Here is a 23,596-nt window from a genome sequence, read left to right as displayed (position 1 = left end):
AAATCTAGACTTCAGCACTCAGTACTTTAGAGAATTTAAGCTCGCTGAACCTCGATGTACTCCTCTTAAAAATGGAGACAATTATAACTAACTTACAGGCTTTTTTTTCATTCAATGCACATGGCATAGTGTGTATCACGTAGGAATCACTAAATAAATGATCATTATCATTGGCATTATTAATATTATATTAAGCTTCCCAATGGGAGCCCAGGTGGAACATGCTTACAATGATGTGCTGGTTAAAAAATGAGCTGATCCGATTTTACTGGCCTTATTTGACTTTATTTCTCTGTTTTGGTCTCCTCATTTATCATTTTCCTTACAGATCAAATAGATATTAAATGAAGAGCTCAAAATTATTTTAAAAAACAATGTTGAATCCAAATTGCAGATATCTATTCAGTAAATCATGCTAAGTAGATAAGATTCTTATTTCTTCTTATTTACCTAAAAAAAACCCCAAAAGCTGGTTGTGTTTTGGCTTCAGAAAGCGAGATCTTGTAGTTGAGACAGGATAGAAATAGCCTTTAAAAGCTAAATGAAATGAATAGTCTTGCAAAGGGAAAAAAAGAGGAATTTTTCATGAGTCCCTGGAAACCAGCAAAAAAGCATCAAAACTGTTGTTTTCAGTAATAATTGTGATTACTTGGTTAAAATATCCCGTACGAGAAGCTTTCGATGTTTTTTGTGCCTCTACAAGGAAAATTAAAACAGAACACACAGCATTGGGGCCAATTTGTTTCCAAGGAAGTCAATTATTAATACTGTATTTAGTATTTAATGAACTAAGCCGATGTATGTGAAACGCTGCAGAGATCTCCTTACCAGCGGAGAACAGGTGTTGATAGAAGCTTTGCCCGTATGTTTACCAGCTGATTAGTACCCATTAAAATGATAATAATCTAATAAAAATTACTTTATGTCTAGTGAAAGTTGAAAGTCCCCTGTGTATTGGAGAATGATTTTTTTTCTATTGCATGGCAGTGATAGGATTGAAGTGACAAGAATCCACCCCCAAAGCAGCGTGAATGTTCTGAATTTCTATGCCTTAGACTTTTCACTTCAAGTGTCCCTTTCTCCAAAGGTTGACTCTGGCAGTCAGGACACTTCACTGTTTTTCATGGCTTCAAGGGAAGGACAGTTACCAACCCACCAAAATCCTCTGGCAATAGGAAAAGGAATCAGATCCTTAGTAAACGACACTACCTTGTCCATCTTAGGAGACCAGAGGAGAAGCTATGGGTGTCCTGAAGGACTGTTCTGGGCTTTGGTTGTCCCAGACAGCCCCGAGCAGTTGCTAAGGAAACTCTGAGCCATCTGTGAGCTGGCAGTTTCCTGGGAAACCCTTGATTTCAGGCTAGCCGTAGTCAAAATTGTTATGAATGTGAGGTCACATCATCCCCAGCCTCACACTTCTGACCCCTTCTCTTCATGACGTGCTCCACTCATTCTGTCTCAGCTGAGCCTTGCACACTTTACTCTTGCTCTTCTACCAAAAGCTGAACTCAGGAAATTTTCAGGAATTTGGTTATACGGTAGGGTAGAGACTGAAAACTAAGGGTTATTTGCGTTGTAACAGCATCAAATTCCTCCAACTGATTAAGGGTCTCCTGGAGGAAATTGGGGCATTTGGCCAAGTACAGGTGACACATTCGCCTGCCTCATTTACCTGTAGCTTCCAGGACCCGGATTACTACACAATGGAGTGTATGTCGTTATTCCTTTTGACTTCTTCCTAAAAGTATTGATGGAAACATAGTAGAAAGAATGAATTTTGGAGGTAGAAATGTATTTTTTTACTGATTTATTTTAATAGTGATGGGGACCCTATTGAAATTTGCAGTATAGAAAGAAGTCATAGGAGAAAAACCAGATGATTTCTGGAAATAAGGATTTTGTAGAAACTGTGAATAAGAAATAAGCATCTTAATACTAATGCCAAAGTCTGTCCTTTGTTTATGTGTTCTATAATGTTGAGACTGTTCAGCATTCTAAATTGCTTTATACTTCAGATTAACGTGAGGCCAGAATGATTTAAGGACTATTTTGGTCTTAAAAATAGAAATCTCCACATTTAAAACAGAAACACAACCTTTAATTGATTGGCAAAAATAGGGTTCTTTTCAAAGGAAGACTTGGGCAGGCCCCAGATGAAGGCAACGAAGAGCAGCCTGGTTCTGGAAAGGGAAGTCAGCAGAATTGTTCTGTTGATCTATCCTCTGCTTTTCTGGGCTGCTACAGGAAACAGACTTCAAGGAAAAGGTCATAGGTCACCTGGGGCTCTGGGGCTTAAGGCAACCATGCAAAAATCTAGACGGCTCAGAATCTTTCTCTCTCACAAAGGACACATTATGAATTGGTTCCTGTATGTGTGTACATTTGTTTCGTACCCAGTCACCATGCTGGCAGAAAAGTATTGCTGTTATTTCTATGAAGGAAACTTTGAAACTTCATAGTTTTTCTTTGCCATGACTGGTGACTTTTAAAATTCAGTGAAAACCTCTTGATCTAGGCATTGGACTTGAAAATTAGAGACTTAATTGGGAACCAAAAAGATATAAGTCCCAAGACTGTAAGTTGGCCACTTTTGGAAAAATACACTTTAGAAAGTGTGATGAATGATTTTTTTGTGCTCATATTCCTTCATCTTTAGCCCAGAAGATACTGAGCTGGTACCGAATTAACAGTTCTTAGAATGAACTTCCGCTTGATCTCAGGATAGCAGCCTAAGCAGAAGGAGGAGGAAATCTGGGGCAAATGATTACAATAGCAGGAACTGTAAGATAAAATTTGATGCTATCTTTTCAGCACTCAACCAATTCAGGTCTGAACTCTTATCTCTAATTTGTGATTTATTTGGCAAATTCATGCAAATAAGTCCCCAAGTTATCTGTCTATTCTTATTTGTTGTCTGTCCAATACATCTGGATGAAAATATAATTACAGTGAAATCACAACAGTGAGCAAGAAGCCTCAAAATCTCATTAAAGATAGAATATGCTTCCTTAGGAAAATTTGTACAAAGTATTAGGATTTAGTGTATATAGATTGAGTTTAAGTTACCTAAGATTGTTTAGGGAACTGATTTGAACAAGTGCTTTATGGATAACAAATGGAAAGGAATAAGAAGGGGCTTTTATCAAGTCCCCTGGATATGCTGGAGTGATGACTTCACTACTCTGTGAGTGGTAGAGGAGGAGTAAGGAAAGGGAGCACCCCCCAGACCACAGGAGCTCTCCTTGAGCCCAGGAAGAGTCAGTGGATCTGTTGTCTTCCTCGGTGCACTGTAAGACTTGACCAGGTGGCTACAAGTAAAACATTGTAGGGCACAGTTGACTATTTACTGCTGGCCCTTTATACAAGGCCAATCTATCCAGAGGCTATTCCATGGTTCTCATAAAGGAATATACAACTATGAACACTTGAAAGAGAACCCTCTGGGATCCCTATTCCTAACTAAGTGATGTGACTTACTACTGGCTGCTGGATCTTTTGGCCTTCATGATATGTGGACACCACTTCTGATTTCTTGGGCCTTAATACTCCTGCCCAACTTTTGATCTTGTCCACTTTTGTACTGGCATCCTTTGTAGTTTTAGGTAAGCTCACCCTACTCCAGACTCAGAATTTTGCCATTCCTGAAGAAGGAGAGTTATACAGATATGATGTAGATTAGTCCCCCTAGCTTAACCGTAAGGCTTTAGGCAAGTTCTAGAGACACGCTGGGTAACACAATGGCCATCATTAATGCTGAGTATCATACTTTCCATCATTTGGCTTCTAGAGGTGATGGAATAGGGACCCAGGGTTTTCCAGAAACCAAGAGTAATTCTAAAAGGCAAGACCTTAAGGGACATCCTCTTCTTTGGCCGTCAAAGCAACCGGAGCTGTCACTGGGATTAGCAGACAGAGGATCATGATGGTGAGTCCTTTTCTGTTAGAAGGGCCAGGCTGTTTTGACAATCCTAGTGAATCTTAGAGGTAAGCTGTCCCCTCAACCAGACTCCTTGGGGTGGGACTTTGTAGCTCTATGCAATCTCCATAAAAATCTCACCAGTCCACAAATCAATAGTGAGTATTGTGGAATTTTCTGGAGATTTTATCAGGGACATATAAAAGGGGACTTACATCAGATGTACAACAGTGAATCATTTAAAAATGCCCATTGGACAAATTTGTTTTCCACACTTTCATCTTCCTTACTGGGACCCACAGGAATTTTCCTCTCTGTTCTTCCATCACATAGTGTCCAGGTGCCTTCTCTGGGTTCCCACCCTCCCCTATGTATTATGCAGTTACCAAGACCAGTCCCCCTTAGACAGCAATGGTGAGTTACAGAACAACAGAAACAAACATTTTTATTACACCGGAATAAAATCCTTGCGAAGGAGAAGAGACAACTTCCATGCACAGGGTACCAATTATTCCTCTTTGCAGCTCTGGGAGGCAGGAATTATTCTCCGGTTTAGTGGTGAGAGAACTGAAGTCCAGAAATCTCTACAGTTAGTTTGCAAAAAGAGGTGAAATAAAACTCAAATCATATAATCCCAAGTCAGCGTTATTTTTGTATCCCACAGGGAACCAGGCATTCTTGGACACTTAACATCTAAGGGGAGGGAAGAGATTGTTGGCCTTTCATTATAATCCTAACTGCAAAAAGATAATAAATTTTGACCAGAATGAGTTCAGAGGACCTGATTTAATCCAGCTATCAGCTTTCCTGGAAAGGATGTGCTCTGAGAAAGGAAGTGACCAAGCCAAAGGAAATCGGGGACTCTTGCTTAAGAAAGAAGAGCCCTCACACAGAGTGTTTTTCTATAACTTTCTAATTCTGTTCAACTCATTTTGTCAGCAGGGGTTCTCTTTAGCTATGAAACGAGGAAGAAGAAAATCTTCTCTTAACAATAATATACACGTGCCATGAGAGAGATGAAGCAGAAGATTAAGCAAGAAACCCAGCTATTTTATTGCCCTAAGGCATTACTCATTTTCCTGACACATTATGTTTTTAATTAAAATTGCATGTGAGTTAATTAAAATATTCACTCAGGCCCTTTTTTCCCTCTTCCTGCTTGGGTTCCTTGCTACTCTTTTAGCTTTTTGGTAAAACTCAGTTTCATTTTAACTCAGGTGCCTTTATCAGCTGCAACTTTAATAAAGAGTCTGTATACTGAGGTAACTAAAAAAATAAAATCTAATTTTAAAAATTCACCCCTAAGTGACCAAGGTAAAGGGATGTGGCCAGGAGTGAAATCATTAAGTCTTTTATGTTCTTCCCTGCTTATTTAATCAAAAACATGAAATTATCATTGATAGAAAGTGTATTCAGAAGAAGTACTGTGATTTTTTCCTATGCCAGGCGTGTTTTTCTTGTTATAGACACGTTTATCCATCTACAGTCCTTTGTTCAGGAAAGGATCATAGCTTATGGCACCTACGGTTGTGTAACCTCAGCTTTCCCTGATTACAGCTGATTATTAGCCTTTAGTGGACATCTATCCAGTTCAACCTATCAATGGATCAGTAACCCTGAGAAACAAAATCCCTCTTGTGTAGACACTCAGAGACCTTGGTTACTGATGAGTCCATATTGGATCTGTGAGGACAAATAGGCCAGTACTGGAGGCCATATTGGGTCGCTTGTAAACAAAGGAAGAATAGACAGGAAGAAGCAGAGATAGTTGCAGCCACGTGGCTATGAGACAGACAAGAGAGAACCTTCAGTTTCAGTGTCTTCCCCATCTACTTCCCTTGAGGCCTGGCTGAGTCCTTACTGTATCCCTGAGATGGCTTTTTTTTTTTTTGCAAAAACCCCTTTTTAAGAGTTAGCTAAAATGAATTCTGGATCCTTGTAAACAATGAGCTCTAACTAAAACATCTGTGCTTCAAAACTCCATATATTCCTAAGCAGCCCTGACAGAGATAATATTAAAAAGCAAAACCATAAAATGGGTAGTAAGAAACCAGTTATTGCAGTTCAAGAATATATAGGCTGAAGCCGCCTGGTCGAAGTGAAGTCCAGGAGAGAGAAGAGTGTTTTTTCCAACTGTAGTAGAACCCCCTTCGTGAAAAGTTTGGGAAAAATCTGTTTCTGTTCTTTTTTCATTTTTTTTCCATCTCCAATGATGTTTTAGTACCTTAAAATGTTAATGAGTCTGAGAAACTGGTACCCTGGGCAGCTACTTGCGACCCACTTGTTAATTTATCTCTGCTACCTAGATAAGGATCTCAATGTCTTTCTCCCTAGATTGGATTTCTAAAGTACCAGAATTAGCCCAGATGGGTGTGGTGCTCGCCTAAGTCTGACGTTGCAATCCATTAATCTTCTGAACTCTTAAACCTCCTTCACAGCTTAAATTTCATGGTCTATCATTATAATTCCATCTCAACTCTTTATGGCAAAACCATGTTTGAGGGTTAAATCCGTATCTCCACCAACTTCTTGCCTACATTTGGACAGTATGTAAATGGAGGAAAATTTACTGCTATTCTAACTGACCTCCAGAAAGCAAAATTATCAGCTGAGAGTGAGTATGGTAAAGATAGAAATACATATTGGAGATTTGGGGCATGACACTCACCTATCATATTTACTTTCGTACCTACATTGTACCTTTCATGTGCCTGCATAAGTTGTTTATATGGATGAACTGGCAATGCTCCTACCTATGGTCAACCTCTCCACATGTGCAGTAAGTAGATCTCATTCTCTCTACATGAGGATATTGCTTCAAATCTCCCTTCTCTCTTACATTATCAATTTGCCCTTTCTTCTGGGGCTACCTCATAAGCATAACATCTTACTGTTATTTCTCCCATCTTCAAATTCTTTCTTGATTGTTCTTTTCCCTTCAGCTGTCATCCCTTCATTCTCTTTCCCTTAATTGATGAACTCCTTGATGAAATTTACTGAACTAGTGCTTCCTGTTCCTCTGCCCTCATTCCCTCTTGAGTCAACTCCATTCGGACTTTGGCCCCTACCCATTCCATCAAAACTCTTGTTATCAAGCCTCGATTGGCCGTTGCATTTCTAAACACAATGCTCAGTTTGTAGTCCTTAGCAGAGTTGAGCACCTCTTCCTCTTTCATCATCTGGCTTCCAGGACGTCATACTCTCTTGGTTTTACCATTTCACTAGATCCTCCTTCTCAGTCTCCTTTGCTGAATATTATTCTCCTCTTAATGTTATTGTTCTTCAGGACTTAGTTCTTCTTATCTCTATCTACAGTAGACTCACCCCTGGTGATATCACTGAATCTCATGGTTTTAAGTATAATTTCTATACAAATGACTTTCAGATTTATATCTCTTGTTCAGACATTTCTCCTGAAATTCAGACCTCTACTTTCACTTGCCTACTTGACATCTTCATTTGAATATCTGTTAAGAATCTAATACTTCAGTCTAAAACTCAACTCCTGATATTCTACCAACTAATTGCTTTTATCCATAGCCTTCTCTGTCTCACTGGAGGGCAGCTCTATTCTTCCAGTTTCTCAGTCCAAAACATTTGAGTTCTCTAAGATTCCTCTTTATCTTTCTTTCCTGCTTATAATAATTATTTTATAAGATGCTATGTCCTTTACCTTGAAAATATTTGTCCAGAATCTGACCACTTCTTGCTATCTCCACTGCCACCACCACCATGTCTATCGATCATGATTATTGCACTAGCCTTATAACTGGTTTCCCTGATTCTCTGTTTGTGCCTCTACTGTCCATTTACAACAGAGCAGCAAGAGTGCTTCTTTTAAAATGTAAGTGAAATTGTATCATTCATCTGCTAAAAATCCTGCGATGGCTCCCTATTTTACTCAGAGGAGAAGCCAAAGTCCTCACAATGGGTAACAGGGCCTTGCATATCTCACTCACTTCTAGACACAATGACCACTTTTCTGATCCTTCAAAACTCCAAGAACACTCTTCAGTTCCTTCAGCTTTCCTCTTAGATATGCACATGCTAATCTCCTAACCTCATTTAAGTCATTGTTCAGAAGTCACATTTTTAGTGAGTCTACCCTGACCGCCTATTTAAAATTGCAGTCTCCCATATCCTGATGCCTCCTAATCTGCTCTTTTGTTTTCTATAGAGCTTATCATCTTCTAACATACTATATGATTTACCTTTTTAATATTTGTTTATTCTGTTATTATTCTACTGATCATCTCTTACATATGAAAATGTAATCTCCCTCTAAAATTAGGGGTTTGTATGTTTTTTTGCATTAATATTTTTGATCATCTAGAACAGTATGCCTGGCATATAGTAGGTACACTTTCAACAAAGCTTGAAAACCAGCCTTAAAAGTATCAACCTAATTTGTAAGTAAACTCATGCCCTGGCAGACAAATCTTCATACTCTTTAAAGGAACACAACAGAATCCAGACACAAAATCCAGACAACAAAATGCAAACACTGGATATCATAGCATTTATAATACCTAACATCTAATTTTTTAAAACTACTGTACTTACAAAGAAGTAGGAAAATATGACCCACAACCATGAAAAAAGTCAGCTAGTTCAAGGCAAATGTGTAAAAGAGAAAAATGGCTTTGGTGCTTTCTTCCTGTACATTCAGTGAAATCTCACATCTCAAAGCTTTCTAAGCTTGCAACATAGCCCCCAGCTCACAGTGCTCAGAGCTTCACACAGCAGTGCTCTCTCTTCTTTCTCTTCCTCTATATGCAACTTAACTCATTTGATCTGTCTTTATAGTATTCTTTTTTACTTAGTTTCTCTCTCCTGTATATATCAAGTTTCAACTGGCTAATCTTTTAATCTAATATATTATAACGAGGAAAGGCTAAAGCTACAAAAACTTCCCCATGTCTATACTACGTGGGGCCTCTCTTTACCACACCATGGTATTGTCATCTTACTCTAAATTGTAGAAACTTCACTTGAATAGAGGAAGAGTAATTGATTAGAAAAGTTCACTTTGAATGGAATCTCATGGAACCACCGATGGATAGGGTGGATGCCTACTTTGAATTTCATTTCTGGGGGCCAAACCAATCATTATTGTTGTTACTGGGGCACGAGATCAGGGATGGACAGGCTGTGATGGTGATGGGAAGCAAAATCACCAAGTATTGGCCAGATTTTCTTAATTTTCTCCTGCCTTAGATTGGGATTGCGGTGCTTGAGACTGATGTGGGGTGCACCCAGCAAGAAGATACCAAGTAACCCCAGATGGAGGATGAAGTGAGTAATAGATTCAAGGAGTTAGAGCCTGACAGGAAAACATCAGTATTTCTGAACAAAAAGAGTGGAAAAGTCTTCGGTGAGCTGTGGTTACTCGGTTTATTTTAAAACCTCCTGGGTATTTACACAGAGACTCTCAGCCTCCGCAGCGCAGTGTTTGACTTATCTTTGGAATGATCATTTTATTTGGAAATATTGACTCTTGTAACAAAACATTTAATGTTTAGTTTAACCTAAATTATGTTAATGTATTTCTTTCACAGAATCAGATAACTGACTACCTAATTTTGCTGAAAAATTACCACTTCTTTATTTTTTTAATGATTTAAACTCAGCAGGCATCTCACCTCAGAAATAGCAAGACATTATTTAATTTTTAAAGTGCTTTACTGTGACATTTTAGGCATTTTGAAAAGTGCATAAAAGATAAGGTTACCTGACAGTACGGCTGTTTCACAACATCATTACACTGATAACTACCAGAGCCATTTCATTTGCATGAAACCATTTGATTATGGCATTGGGAATCAAGTGATACTGTATCTGGAACCATTTGTGTATGCTATTTATTTTAGCATAATGCATATTTATTGGTGTTTTATTCACAATAAGTCACATGTTAATAACAGTTTAACAGGCTTCAGAGCATTGCCTTTTCTCATGCTCAATAACAAGTAATTCCACAAGGTACACATATTTATGAAGGGCCCCTAATCATATACACAAAGCAACGTTTCTTCCACAATTGAACTGATACTTATGTGATACAGTCTTCTTTGTAGGGTTGCCAGATTTAGCAAATTAAAATCCAGGTCATCAAGTTAAATTAGAATTTCAGATAGACAATGAATAAATTTTTAGTATAAGTATGTCTAATGTAATATTGGAGACATACTTATACTAAAATATTATTTATTGTTTATCTGAATTTTAAATTTAATTGGGCATCCTATATTTTGTCTGGCAACTCTACCCCTTTGTGCTAGAAAGATGAACTTGCTACCTACTTTTAAAAATATTCAACCGCAGATATTTCAAGCTAGTACAAATCATATAGAAATTTCACTTCAGTAACATGACATTTACAGATACCTTAAGCCATCAACACCCCATCCCCAACAAATCTCCTGCCATTTGAGTCTTGGATGTTGCTGGAGAGAGCTGGGTGGCATTGCTTTCCCATAAATTACATCTACTGAATTACATTATGTGGAGGAGCCTTTGGGATATAAAAGGATTTCGATCCTAAGAACTTCATTAATCCCATGGGGAGTTTAATTATTTTTTTAAAACAGCGATTGCCTGAGGTGGCTCAGCCCATCAGATTGGGTTGTTGAAAAACAATCATGCCCCTGATAGGAAACTCACCATCAGTGTTGATGGAACCTGGCCTGATGATCTGGCCCTGCCAGGGAAGCCAAGTTGCAAGAGGGGGGTGCATGCAGATTCTGGATTGTCTTGACCCACTCTCCCATAGATTGTGTGAATTCTCAGGATCTTTACTAATTGCAGCAAGAGATGCATTTAGAGTAGCTCCTTGCTCAGACTTCCTCTTGGTGCACAGTGACACTAGCAGACTGCCACTGACAGCCAAGTGATGGTGGTAAAGGCAGTTGAAGACTTGTAGGTGAACTGATGGGAAGCTAGTCTAGACTTCTTACCCTTTCTTCTCATGCCCGACTTTGTGCCCCGGTGCTAATCCCCACCTCTTATTTTCATTGAAGATATTTGGAAGTGAGTTGTGGATGAAGAATACAATTGCATCACAACTGCATTGTGTGGCTAAACTAGTGATGTAGAGGTGGATGCTGATTCAGATCTACTGCCAATGAACGAACAGCCCTCTGTGTCCAGGAGCTGTCAACACCATGTACCTCTGTGTGTGATTTGTGGATGATTTGTGTGCCTCTCGCCAACAGAGTTCATAAACTAAAGATTAATGAAAGGAAGAGGCAACCCGTTGGGGGCAAAGCGCTGGTAAAGCAGCAAGGTCTTTTGCTTGTTGGAGCTGGAATAACCAGGAGGATTCATCATTGTTTCAGCTGACTTTGGTGTCTGGCCAAGCCAGAGGCACTGACTGCAAGCACATTTGGCTTCGTCTCCTCCTCTGCTACCCCTGGTGCCCAGCAATCCTGCCACCACTGCATAAGTTGTCGCCAGACTGAAAACCAGTAGTAGAACTCCTCCTTCTTCCTCCTTCTTTGCTATTTTTAGAGAAATCTGAATAACAAGCTATTCCCCTCATTTATTATTCTTGATGAATGGTAAATTATTCTAATAGCATTGACTTCTATTCATTTATTATTTGAGGATGATTAGAAGTGAATAGCTGTTACAAAGCCTCACCAGTTCCAAAAATTAGACCTTGGAATTTTGTGTTTCCTTTTAACTCTGAGTAATTATCTTTGTTGCTTCCTCTAGTTCTGTCACACACACCTCTTTCTTTTTTTCTAGTCATGGTCTGTTTTGAGTCCAGAATCAGGATGGCCAGTTCTTAAAAGTTTATCCACAGAGGTGATGAATGAGCTTCTGAAATATGATTTCCCTTAGACACACAGGGTTTTAAAATTATATTTAAATTCAACAAGGTCCCATAACTCACTCACAACTGTGTTATTTAAAGGTACAGAATACTATGTAAGACACAGCTTACAGATGGCAACAGAGGTATATGATAGGATAAATCACAGTGCTTTTTACAGAATAGACTGTGTGGTTTTAATCTGGGAGTAAAATAACATGTAGGATGAAAAAATTATTATTCTTATTTTTGGATAATGAGACTTTTTATGAACCCCTCTAATCTGGGCATTGGAAGCTGCAACCTACCTCCTCAGCCTTATCTCCCTCACAGCTCTCCAAACATTCTTTACCCAAGTCAAAGTGGACTCATTGCTTTTCCTCAAAGATGACAGCTTTCCCACAATCTAAATTATCTGCTTTTCTTACCTCAAATATTTTTTTTAGTTTCTCCACACCACCTCCCATTCTCCACCTGTGAAAATTTAATTCTTCCATGAAGGCTCACTTTAAAGCCCTTCTTTAATCCCCTCATCTCAAAATATTTTCTCCCTTCTGTAATACTGTCGTCTTCTTCTGAAGGACTCCATTCACAATTGCCTACTGTCATGTATCAGGACAGATTCAGGTTTTATGAGGCTTCATGCTTACATAATTTGGGGGATCTTTTCCAGGAAAATAAATATGAAATTACAGATACAACTATAGATACAAAAGGGAATGTTTTTGGGTGATACCAGTGTAAAGGGTTGAGTAAGAAACTCCAAAAGTCTACCCCTTGATAAGAGCAACAACAACAGCAACAAAAAAAAATTGGAAAAATTGGCAGAATTAATATTTTTTGAACTTTGAAAGCTAACTAAAAGCTTCTGGCAATCCAGGGAGTGCTTTTTCAAGAAAAGCACTGAGTCTTGGTAAGAACACTGAGGTTTGTGGCATTTTAATTTACAGGTATACCTCAGAGATATTGTGGGTTTTGTTCTAGACCACTGCAATAAAGCAAATATCACAATAAAGTGAGTCATGCAAATTTTTTGGTTTCCCAGTGTGTATAAAAGTTATCTTTATGGTATAATTTAGTCTATTAAATGTGCAATAGCATTATGTCTAAAAAGACAATGTACATACCTTAATTAAAATATCCTTTATTGCTAAAAAATTATAACCATCATCTGAGCCTTCAGTGAGTCATATTCTTTTTGCTGGTGAAGGGTCTTGTAAAAAACTCAATGTCTGTGAAGTACAATAAAGTGAAGCTCAATAAAACAAGGTATGTCTGTACTCTAGTCTTATCCCCAGCTCCTTAGCTCAGTGGTAGACTTGAAAATAACAGCCCACATTCCCATTCCCAGTACTGGTACTGGAGGGAGAAGAATGGACTTTATTTTGCAAAGAATTGTTATTATTTGTTTTGACCAATCTGATTCAAAAGGCTGTCTTTGTCTCACCTAATTCAGAATGTACCCAGTGCTAAAGCTGCAATGGGTGGTGGGTAGGGGTATGAGGTTGATGTTGGTGCATTTGTTGAAATCATTAACAGCAAATGATTTAGTTGTTCTTGTCAGAGACAATACATAACTGTCGGAGCAAACAATAGACTAACCAAAAAGCTTGGAAGGAAAGGCGAGGGCATTGATGAGATGTTTTTTAAAGTAACAGCTTTGAAAAGCTCTGAAATATTCCTGAGAATCAAGAAGCCCAGACACATGCACAGGGCTATGTGCTTGCTCAGAAAAGACCCGAGAAGATTTTAAGCTCTCACATCTGGCTGACCATGGGGCTATGTGCAAAAAGAAAGTGAAGCCTAAGGCAAAGTTGTAAACTGCTTGGAGAAGTGTTGAATGCATGCCCAAATAAACACAGAGACCCTGTGCAAAGATGAGGAGATATTTTGGGTTCAAAGCACTTAAGGAAATCTCTGTTCAATCATTAGCTGACCACTGAGCAAATGGAAAAGAGATTTTAGTGGTCACACATGGCAAATACAGACTTTACAGAGTCTGATCAGAAACAAACAACAACTGCAACAAAAAACAACAACAAACCTTGGGAAGGGGTTAGAATTTGACTTTCAAAGTTCTCACATTTTACTATTCAAAATATCCAGTTTTTGTCAAAAAAATTATGAATTATGCAAAGAAACAAGTAAGTATGACCTAGGGACAGGATAAAAAACAATCAATAGAAACTTTTCCTGAGGAAGTCCAGATGTTGAATTTAAATCACCTATTTTAAGTATCTTCAAAGAGCTAAAGGAAACTATGTCTAAACAAATACAGGAAAGCATGAGAATAATGTCTCACCAAATAGAGAAATCAACAAAGAAACAGAAATTATAAAAGAGAAACCAATTAGAAATTCTGGAGTTGACAAGTAAAATAACTGAAATGAGAAATTCACCAGGGCTCAATAGCAGATTTGGACAAAAGAAACAATCAGCAATCTCAAAGATGGGTCAGTTGAGATTTTCTGTGAAATCTTGAAAACAGCATGAGAGAAGTGACTCATCACATACAAAAAAGAACTTCAAAAAGATTAACAGCTGATTTCTCATCAGAAACCATGGAAACCAAAAGCCAATGGATGACATGGTCCAAGTGTTGAAAGAAAAGACTGTCATCCAAGAATTCTATATCGGGCAAAACTATCCTTCAAAAATGAAAGAAAAAGTAAAACTTTCCCAGATAATCAAAACTTGTCTGCACAAAAATGCCAAAGGAGATCCCTCAGACTAACAGTGACAGGATACTAGACAGAAACTGGAATCCACATGGAGAAATAAAGAACATTGGTAAAGGTAATCATATAGGTAAATATAAAAAACAGTGTTAATGGGATTTTTGTTTGTGTGTAACTCCTCTTTTTTCCTATCTGACTTAAAAGACAAATGCATAAAGCAACAATTATAAATCTATGCTGATGGATACTCAATATATACAGATGTAATACATTGTGATATTAACAGCATGAGGAAGGAAGAGAATGGAGCTATATAAAGCCAATGTTTTGTATACTATTGAAATTAATTTGGTATTAATCTGAACTAAATTTTTATAAATTAAAATCTTCATTGTAATCCCAAGGATAACCACTAAGAAAATAACTTAAAAGACACAATAAAAGAAATAATGAGGGTATTAAAATGGCATACAAGTAAATATTTAACACTAAGAAGGCAGAAATGGAAAAATTGAGGAACAAAAAAGTATGGAAAACAAATATAGAAAATGTCAAACTTAAGACCTTCCTTAGCAGTAATCACATTAAATATAATTGGATTAAACTTTTCAACTAAAAGGCAGAGATTGGCAGAATGGAGTTTTTTAAATGGTCTAACTATATGCTTTCTATAAGAGCCACACTTTAAATTCAAAGATACAGATAGCTTGAAAGTGAAAGGATGGAAACAGATGTTCAATGCAAATGATAATCAAAAGAAAGCTGGAACAGCAATACAAATATCAGACAAAAGAGACTTTAAGGCAAACATTATTAGGATATACAAAGAAGGACATTATATGATGATAAGAGAATCAATCCATCAATCAGATATAAAAATTAAAAACATATATGCGCCTAACACCAAAGACTCAAAATACATGAAGCAAAAGCTGATAGAAATGAGGAGAGAAATAGAACGTTCAACAACGATACTTGGTAACTTCAGTACCCTACTTTCAATAACACATAGTACAACTAGACAGAAGATGAACAAGGAAATAGAAGACTTGAACATCACAATAAACCAAGTAGACTTAAGTGGTTTCTGTGGAACACTACACCTAAAAACAATAGAATACACATTTTCTTGAAAGTACATGGAACATTTTCCAGAATAGATCATGTGTTAGGCCACAAAATAAATCTTAATAAACCAGAAAAATATTGAAACCATACAAATTGTGTTGGCTGACCGCAATGGAATGAAGTTATAAATCAATAGAGAAATTAATTTGGAAATTAGAACATACTTTGAGATGAACAAAAGTGAAAACATAACATACCCAAACTTATGAAATGCAGCAAAAGCAGTGCAGAAAGAAAAATGTATAGCTATAAACACCAACATTAAAAAAATAAGAAAGATTTCAAATCAATAACCTAACATTCTACCCTAAGAAACTGTATAAGAGAAAAACTAAACCCAAAGCAAGAGGAAGGAAGGAAACAATAAAGATTAGAGCAGGGAGAAATAAAATAGAAAATGAAGAACAATACAGAAAATCAACCAAACTGAAAGTTGGTTCTTTGAAAACATCAACTAATTTGACGTATCTTTAGTTAAATTAAAGAAGCATAAAAAAAGAAGACTCAAATTACTAAAATCAGGAATAAAAACAAGTCATCACCATTGACCCTATAGAAATAAAAAACATTTTAGAGAATGCTATGAACAATTGTAAGCCAACAAATCAGATAACTTAAATAAAATGGACAAATTCCTAGCAAGACCCAAGCTACCACATCTGACTCAAGAAAAACAGAGGGGCCGGCCCCATGGCTGAGTGGTTAAGTTCATGCGCTCTGCTTTGGCAGCCCAGGGTTTTGCCGGTTCAGATCCTGGGCTTGGACAAGGCACTGCTCATCAGGCTGTGCTGAGACAGTGTCCGACATGCCACAATCAGAAGGACCTACAACTAGAGTATACGACTATGTACTGGGAGGCTTTGGAGGGAAGAAGAAGAAAAAGAAGAAGAAGAAAAAAAAAGAAGATTGGCAACAGATCTTAGCTCAGGTGCCAATCTTTAAAAGAAAAAAACTTAAAAAAGAAAGAAAAGAAAAAGTAGAAAATAAAATAGACATATAACAAGAGACTAATGAGTCAGTATTTTTTTCAAATTCCAACAAAGAAAAGTTCATGACCAGATAGCTTCACTGGTGAATTTTACCAAGTGTTTAAGAAGAATTTACACTAATTCTTCTCCAACTCTACCAAAAACATAAAAGAGGAAACACTTCCTAATTCATTCTGTGAATCCAGGATTATCCTGAGTTCCTTGTCAAAGCCAGAGAAAGATGTCACAAGAAAAACAAACTACAGATAAATATACCTTATGAATACTGGTGTAAAAATTCTCAACAAAATGTTAGCGACCGAAATCCAGCAGCACATTAAAAAGATTATACACCATGACCAAATGAGATTTATCTTAGGAATGCAAGGTTTGTTCAAAATACAAAAGTCAATCCCTGTAAAATACCATGTTAACAGACTAAAAGGGAAAAATCCACATGATCATCTCAACTGATGCAGAAAAAGCATTTGACAAAATCAAACGCCGTTTCTTATAAAAACACTCAACGAAACAGGACTAGAAAGGAACTTCCTCAACCTGAAAAAAGTCACCACAGGTAGCATAATTCTTAATCATGAAGGACTAAAAGCTCCCCGCCCCACTAAGAGCAGGAACAAGGCTAGAGCGTTTACTTTTGACACTTCGTTCAACATTGTACTGGGAGTTTTAGCCAGAGAAATTCAGCAATAAAATGAAATTAAAAATATACAGATTGGAAAGGAAAAGTAAAATAATCTCTATTTGCCGATGACATAATCTGACATTTAGAAAACTCTAAAGCACACACACACATACACACACAACTATTAGAGCTGATAAATGAGTTTAGAAAAGTTGAAGGATATAAGATAAATATTTAAAAACCGGTTGTATTTCTATACACTTGCAATGAACAACCCAAAAGTGAAATAAATAATTTCATTTGCAGTAACGTCAAAGAGAATAAAATAGGAATAAATTTAACCAAGGAAATGCAAGTCTTACACAATGAAAACCATAAAACACTATTTAAAAAAATTGAAGAAGACCTAAATAAATGAAAATCCATCTCATATCCGTGTACTGGAACACTTAATATTATTATGATGGCAATACTCCCCCAAATTGATGTACAGATTTAATATAATCCCTATCAAAATCCCAACTGACTTTTTGACAGGAATTAAGAAGCTTATCTTAAAATTTGAATGGAAATGCAAGGGACACATAATAACCAAAACAATCTCGAAAAAACAAAACAAAGTTGGAAAAACTACACTACTACAGTAATTAATACATTGCACTACTGGCATAAGGAGATATATATATATACACACACATGTATATATAGCCAAAACAATCATGGATGTATAGATCAATGGAGTATAACTGAGAGCCAAAAACAACCCCATACAGCTAAGGTCAATTGATTTTAACAGGGGTGTCAAGCCATTCAATGGGGGGAAAAAATAATCTTTCAACAAATGATGCTGGTGCAACTGGATATCCACATGCAGAAGAATCAATTTGGACCCCCTACCTCATACTATATCACAAAATTAACTCCAAATGTGTCATGAACCTATGCCTAAGAGGTAAAACTATAAAACTCTTGGCAGGAAACATAAGCATATATCTTGGTCACCTTTGATTAGGCAGTGATTTCTTAAATATGACACCAAAAACACAAACAACATAAGAGAAAATTGATAAATTGGACTTTATCAAAATTAAAAATTTTTATGCATCAAAGAACACTATCAAAGTGAAAAGACAACCAACAGAATAAAAGGAAATATTTGTAAATAATGTATTTGATAAGGACTCAGTGTCCAAAATATATAAAGAACTGTTACAACTATGTAATAAAAAGAAAAACAAGGCAATTAAAAAATGGTCAAAGAATTTGAATAGACCTAGTTACTCCAAAGAAGATATACAAATTGCTGATAGCACATGAAAAGATGCTAATTATCATTAGCCTTTAGGGAAATGCAAATCAAAACCACAATAAGATACTACTTCACACTCACTAGGATGGCTATCATTTTAAAAAATGAAAACAAGTGCTGGCAAGGACTTGAAGAAATTTGAACCCTCAAACATTATTGGTGGGACTGTAATAAAATGTTGCAGACACTGTGGAAAAGAGTCTCACAGTTCCTCAAAAAGTTAAACATAGAGTTATCATATGAGCATTTGCACTCATAGGTATGTACTTAAGACAATTGAAAACATATGTTCACACGGAAAACTTGTACACCAAGTTTTTGTCATAGCAGCATTATTCGTAATAGCCAAAACATGGAAAATACTCAAATGTCCCTAAATTGATGAATGCATAAGCAAAATGTGGTACAGTCATACCATAGATTATTATTCAGGCACAAAAAGGAAGGAAGTACTGACACATGACATAGTATGTATGAACCTTGAAAACATTATGCTAAATGAAAGAAGTCAGACACAGAAGACCATGTATCATATGATTCCATTTGTATGAAATGTCCAGAACAGGCACATGCATTGTGACACAAAGTAGATTAGCAGTTGTCAGGGAATTGAGGGGGTAAAACTTGAAAGTAGAGGATTTCTTTTCTGGGGTGAAGAAAATGTTCCAGAATTAGATAATGGTGATGGATTCTCAGCATTGTGAATATCCTAAACACCACTGAATTGTACATTTTTAAATGGCTAAAATGACCAATGTTATGTTGTATGAATTTTATCTAAAAATAAAATAAAGGAATAATTAAATATTTTAGAATTAGAAAATAAGTAAAAAGTAATAAATGTTAAATAATATATAAGTAATATTTTTAAAAGCTGCCAGATACTGTAAACTTTAAAACATTCAGGAAAATAATAAATGTTTATTTTATTAGTATGATGTTCTAGTTTTATCATATTATATTATTTATATCATTTATACATAAAACTATATAATATTTATATTACTATGTTATATATTAACTGCCTGGTATCCCTCTAAAACTTTGTTTTCCCTTTAATTTTTAGATGCATACTCTTTGATCACCTCTTCCTACAATAGCAATTTTTTTTTATCATTTTCCACAGAGAGAAGAGAAATGTCACTCCTAGCATGATTGATCAAAATGTGTTTTATTATTGGTATTGGCGGTGAATCAAACATGCGACTTCACACACACAACGTATTCTTTGGAGTACTGCTTCAGGTTCTTGCCCTATAAACAAAGAACGTCTGTTAAATTCTACATCAAACAATTTCCATCAACAAGTAAAAGGATGGGGGCTGCCCTGTGGCCGAGTGGTTAAGTTTGCCGTGCTACACTCTGGCAGTCCTGGGCTCACTGCTTTGGATCCTGGGCACACACCTAGCACCACTCATCAAGCCATGGTGAGGCGGCGTCCCACATAGAAGAACTAGAAGGACGCACAGCTAGGATACACACCCATGTACTAGGGGGCTTTGGGGAGGAAAAAAAGGAAGATTGGCAACAGATGCCAGCTCAGGGCCAATCTTAAAAACAAAATGTCAATGAATGTCTGGCATGTTTATAATTGTATTCACTGAATTTTGAACATATTCCTAAAAGGAGAAAACAATTTTTTTGACTAAGGAATAGTGAGAACCAAATATTCCACTTAGAATTTTGCATGTCTGATAATTGGAAGTGTCTTCCACAGATTAGCTCCGTGCTCCATGTATTTCAAGTCTTATCCATCTGCCATGACTCACATTTGTCTTATCCAGGACACACTTATATCAAGATGGGCTGCACATTTATATCACATCACAACAACACATGATTTGGCATAGTGGGCTGTAGGAATGTTCTGGAAATTTCTTCCTATACTGGGACAGGTAGGAATAATTTAAACTTAACATAAATGACCAAAAAAAAAAAAAAAACCATAAATATATCCCACTAAACCCAACTTAAATATATCCCTAACTCAACTTTTCCTTAGCTCTATTCCCAAAGTTTCTGTTGACCTCCAGGCCACAAAGTGGAAGGGAAGTACTGAGGGGAATTTGCAGTGAAAGAGCAGTGGTCTTCACAGATCATGATTAATGCAGTTTGCTTTGGCAAAGTTTACAAAAACATATCACACGACCTTGGGGACAAATTGCTGGGGTAACCCTCCGAGCCTAGAAAGAGCTCGTGGAAGAGAGAGACCCTGATGCAAATGCCATCGCAGGTTATGACTAGATCTGCCTCTGGCATGTTTCATTTGCTCTGCTGTAGACTGCCACCGTATAGAAGAAACAAACTCCTGTGCCCATTTCTTAGCTGATACGATACCCAGCAGGATGTCCCCTCCCTTCCAACAGTGTTAAATGCTTTCTCCAGAGAGTTCCTTTAAAGAGTCTGAAATTCCCAGACAAAGAAGAACCACTGGGTCATGAGAGCAAGAGTAGCTTCACTCCCCTGCTACAACGTCCACATGAGCTCTCAAGATCCATTTGTACATAATCTGCTTAGGGTTAAAATCCTGGCTCAGGCATTTACTACCTGTACAATGTTGACCAAGCTACTTTAACGTACCTGAGCCTTACCTCCTCATCTGTAAAATACGCACTGTTATATCTACACCATAGCAATGATTGCTATGAGGAGTACAGGAAATAAATGATGTTAAGTACCAAGCGTAATGCCTGGTTCATAGTGGGTGCTCAGTAAGTGGCAGCTATGGTTGTCCTAATCCTCATGGTTACTTTTTATTTGTCATAGACTCCCAATTGATTTATTCAGAAACGTAGACTGTGAGCTCCGAAAGTGGAACCTATCAGTTGATTCATCTTTGTATCCGCTATGCATAGCACAGTGTCCGTTACATACAGTAGGGGCTTAGTGAATATTATGGAACTGAATTGGCAGAATTTGGACAAAACTCTTATACACCCAGCTACAAACTTTGGAAAAGAGCTTTGCCTCGCTTTTCTATCACCAATTGCTGCACAGAAAACCTTCCCTCTCAGTGGGTCACTCCTGAGAGTGGATTACTATGTAATGGGTGTCACCTATTCCTCATTACTAATCCCATCTCTGTCATTTACTAGTCTGATGCTTTGGACAAATGACTTTGCCTCAGTCTTTTTATCTGTAAAGTGAAGATAGTAGTTTCTCCCTCCTGGGGCAGTTGTAAAGATAAAATGAGTTAATACACACAAAGCTCTTAGAAAAGTGCTTGATAGAGAAAATGTGCCACAAATGTAACTATTATTAGTTATCACCAAAATATCCCAGGCTTTGTGCTAGAATTTGGGTTTTCGGAGCTCAGTAAAATGCTACCAAGCGCCATTCTCGGGTGGGCCTTTTCGGCAATAGTCTTTCTCATTGTGTTTTTCACACTTCTCACTGTTCAGCCTCTGTTTACTATTTTTCTCCTCCAGCCTCCACATAGGACACAGGAAGCTTCTGTCTGGTTATTATGCTTTAGTGACAGCACATGAGGCTATATACTTGCTTTTAAAATTCTTCGCTCTCGACACCTGAACAAACTTTAGATTTGGTAGAATAAGCTGGTTAGGAATCCATCCAAGGAATTTAATGAGAGGACTTAACAAGAGCTAACAGAGCACTTCAAACTAATGCTCACCATATGTAAATGTGTGCCTTTCCTCTCGTGAGTGAAAATAGAAACATGATTAGGAGAAAAACTTGAGTATCTGTGCAGAAGATGTCTGCAATATGGGTTTAATTTTAATAAGCATTTTAATATTTCCTTACCATTTTAATGATTTTAATACAGAGTAGGGCATCGCATTAGTTTACAAAGTGAATATTTTCATATTCTGCCACACTGCTTTGCATTTTCAAGCAGAATCAACTTTTCTTGTTTCTTGGACTTCTTTCCCCTTGACTTGAGCTGGTCATTGATCTACGTAATCTCTAAACCTCCTTCCATTTAATCCATTTGTTATTTTAGGACATCTAAAGCATTTCGGCTACTGACTATTTTGGCATCAGGGCCATCTAAGTCATGCATAGGTTTGTTATTCCAGTATAGTCATTCCCCAAATTCATTTATTGACTTATCATGGATATTTCTCTTGTATTTCTAAGCTCTGGCATCATTTATTAGGAAGATAAATGAGAGTAATTAAGCTTCAAGGCCATAAGTGTTGAAACTCTTTGGAATTAGAAAGCTATTAAAATGACGGAGTGCTTGGCTCTGCCTAGGTAAGTCCTGATCTTTCACCTATGGCTCTACTACTTGGAGTAACCTTTGCTGGCTCTCCTAACAGCACTCGATGTTTTCATGAGGCCAAATATAACCCCACAGGCAGTGCCTTGGATGGATGGCCAGTTTGTTTTCAAAGGCCATTTTGACTAGATTACATAGCACTAGACTAGACAGTTGACAGGCATTACTTTTCCGTTAATATTTGTTAATCTATTCAACTGAATAACCGGACTAGCTGCTGATCAACCATCTCTTCAAGAATAGCAGTGATGCCTTTTTACAAAGGTTTGTGTGAATTTTTATTTTTTTCTTGAAAATAAGTCAAGCTTAGGATTTAATCACTTAAAATAGATAAAATGTAATTAATAAGATCATGTTTAACTCCTTACAAGTGTTATAAATCCCCTAACCTAGCCTCTTTACTTTCTTAATAGAGAAAAGCTCTTGATCAGAATCAAGAGATGTAAACAGATGTGAAAGAAATGCATTTGACTTGTATCTTCCTTTCTAAATGCCCTCCTAAAGTCCTGTGTAGTTTGGCAATTCTGGATGTGAAAATACCGTAGAGGTACTGTGAGTTTGTAAATTATCATCATTTGCTATTTTTAATTATCTGAGCTCCCACAATTCATCAGGAGACCTTGCTAAGCACGGTGTTTTACAAAATTTCCCTGGCCAGTGCTCTTACATTCTAAATTGCAGTCATTATTTCACGTTTCAGGTCTTTCTCATTATAAAACCTTTATTTTGGTGTGCACAAAACACTTTTCTTCCAATGAAGTGACAAACACTTTTACAATGCTACTGTTTTTTTCCAAACGTGAATGGTTTGAAAATATGAAGAAAATGTGAAATGAGACATTATAACATCTTTTCATGATGGCTTAAAAAGATGTATAACTTCAACAAAGTAGAG

At 37.0% G+C, this 23,596-nt stretch overlaps 1 long non-coding RNA gene across 2 annotated transcripts; it reads left to right on the top strand.

Moving 5' to 3' along the window:
• Positions 1-1,383: 1,383 nt before the first annotated feature.
• Positions 1,384-19,724, top strand: LOC139085225 (uncharacterized). Of its 2 annotated transcripts, XR_011543385.1 has the most exons (5): positions 1,413-1,710; positions 2,657-2,827; positions 3,788-3,925; positions 9,134-9,211; positions 19,585-19,724. It is a non-coding gene; the product is annotated as an uncharacterized lncRNA (long non-coding RNA). The 2 variants fall into 2 exon arrangements; XR_011543384.1 differs by lacking the exons at positions 2,657-2,827; positions 9,134-9,211; positions 19,585-19,724 and adding an exon at positions 4,859-5,046 and having other exon boundaries at positions 1,384-1,710.
• Positions 19,725-23,596: the final 3,872 nt, after the last annotated feature.

The sequence above is a fragment of the Equus przewalskii genome, chromosome 8 (assembly GCF_037783145.1).
Source record: "Equus przewalskii isolate Varuska chromosome 8, EquPr2, whole genome shotgun sequence".
In the NCBI taxonomy this organism is placed as follows: domain Eukaryota; kingdom Metazoa; phylum Chordata; class Mammalia; order Perissodactyla; family Equidae; genus Equus; species Equus przewalskii.
This window is presented reverse-complemented; position numbering and strand designations above follow the sequence as displayed.